Below are 2,109 nucleotides of genomic sequence, written 5' to 3'. Positions count from 1 at the left end.
TCACAGAATTGGAAATAACTACTTTAAATTTCACATAGAACCAAAAAAGAGCCTGCATAACCAAGACAATCCTAAGCAAATGGAACATAGCTGCAGTCAACACACTACCTGACTTCAAACGATACTACAAGGCTACAGTGACCAAAACAGCATGGCACTGGTACCAAAACAGATATATAGACCAATGGAGCAAAACAGAGGCCTCAGAAATAATGCCACAGATCTACAACCAGCTGATCTTTGACAAACCTGACAAAAATGAGCAATGGGTAAAGGATTCCCCATTTAATAAATGGCGTTGGAAAAACTGGCTAGCCATATGCAGAAAGCTGAAACTGGATCCCTTCCTTACACCTTATACAACAATTAACTTGAGATGGATTAAAGACTTAAATGTTAGACCTAAAACCATAAAACCCTAGAAGAAAACCTAGGCAATACCATTCAGGACATAGGCATGGGCAAAGACTTCATGACTAAAACACCAAAAGCAATGACAACAAAAGCCAAAATAGACTAATGAGATCTGATCAAACTAAAGAGCTTCTGCACAGCAAAAGAAACGATCATCAGAGTCAACTATCAACCTGCAGAATGGGAGAAAACTTTGACAATCTATCCATCTGAGAAAGGGCTAATATCCAGAATCTACAAAGAACTTAAACAAATTTACAAGAAATAAAACAAACAACCCCATCAAAAAGTGGATGAAGGATATGAACAGACACTTCCCAAAGGAAGTCATTTATGCAGTCAACAAACATATGAAAAAAAGCTCATTATCACTTATCATTAGAGAAGTGCAAATCAAAACTACCATGAGATACCATCTCATGCCAGTTAGAATGGTGATCATTTTTAAATTAATAAAAGTATTTTTTTTTTAAAGTCAGAAATAGATCCTGGAGAGGATATGGAGAAATAAGGATGCTTTTACACTGTTGGTGGGAGTGTAAATTAGTTCAACCATTGTGGAAGACAGTATGGCGATTCCTCAAGGATCTAGAACTAGAAATACCATTTGACCCAGCAATCCCATTACTGGATATATACCTAAAGGATTATAAATCATTCTACTATAAGGACACATGCACATGTATGTTTATTGCAGCATTGTTCACAATAGCAAATACTTGGAACCAACTCAAATGCCCATCAATGATAGACTGGATTGAGAAAATGTGGCACATATATGCCATGGAATAATATGCAGTCATAAAAAACGATGAGTTCATGTCCTTTGCAGGGACATGGATGAAGCTGGAAACTATCAATCTCAGCAAACTATCACAAGGACAAAAAACCAAACACCGCATGTTCTCACTCATAAGTGGGAGTTGAACAATGAGAACACATGGACACAGGGAGAGGAATATCACACACCAGGGTCTGCTGGGGAGTAGGGGGCTAGAGGCGGGATAGCATTAGGAGAAATACCTAATGTAGATGCCGTGTTGATGGGTATAGCAAACCACCATGGCACATGTATACTTATGTAACGAACCTGCACGTTCTGCACATGTACCCCAGAACTTAAAGTATAATATAAAAAAATTAATAAAAAATAAACAGATGGCAACACAATGCCATGATAAAATCTACACATATGAATATTAACCTTCAATGTAGGCAGGCTAAAATAAATAAGTAAATTTAAAAAAACAGAGATGAAAAAGGAGACATTACAACTGCTACCACAGAAATTCACAAGATTATTATTGGCTACTAAGAGAAACTATATGTCAATATATTAGAAAATCTAGAGGAATTGGTAAATTTCTAGACACATACAACCTACCAAGGTTGAACCTGGAAGAAATCTAATACCTGAGATCGACAACAAGTAACAAGATCAAAGCTATAATGAAATAGGCCTTCAAAGATAAGCCCAGAATCTGTTGGCTTTACCGCTGGATTCTGCCAATCATTTAAGAAACTAATTCTAATTCTACTTATACCATTCCAAAATATAGATGAGGAGGGAATACTTCCATATTCATTCTTTGAGGCCAGTATTATCCTCATACAAAAATCAGACAAAGACATCAAAAAAAGAAAACTACAGGCCAACATCCCTGATGAATATTGATGCAAAAATCTTCAACAGCA

Source organism: Rhinopithecus bieti, unplaced genomic scaffold (genome assembly GCF_001698545.2).
Source record: "Rhinopithecus bieti isolate Rb0 unplaced genomic scaffold, ASM169854v2 scaffold_5021, whole genome shotgun sequence".
Classification (NCBI taxonomy): Eukaryota; Metazoa; Chordata; class Mammalia; order Primates; family Cercopithecidae; genus Rhinopithecus; species Rhinopithecus bieti.
Note: the sequence above shows the minus strand (reverse complement) of the source record.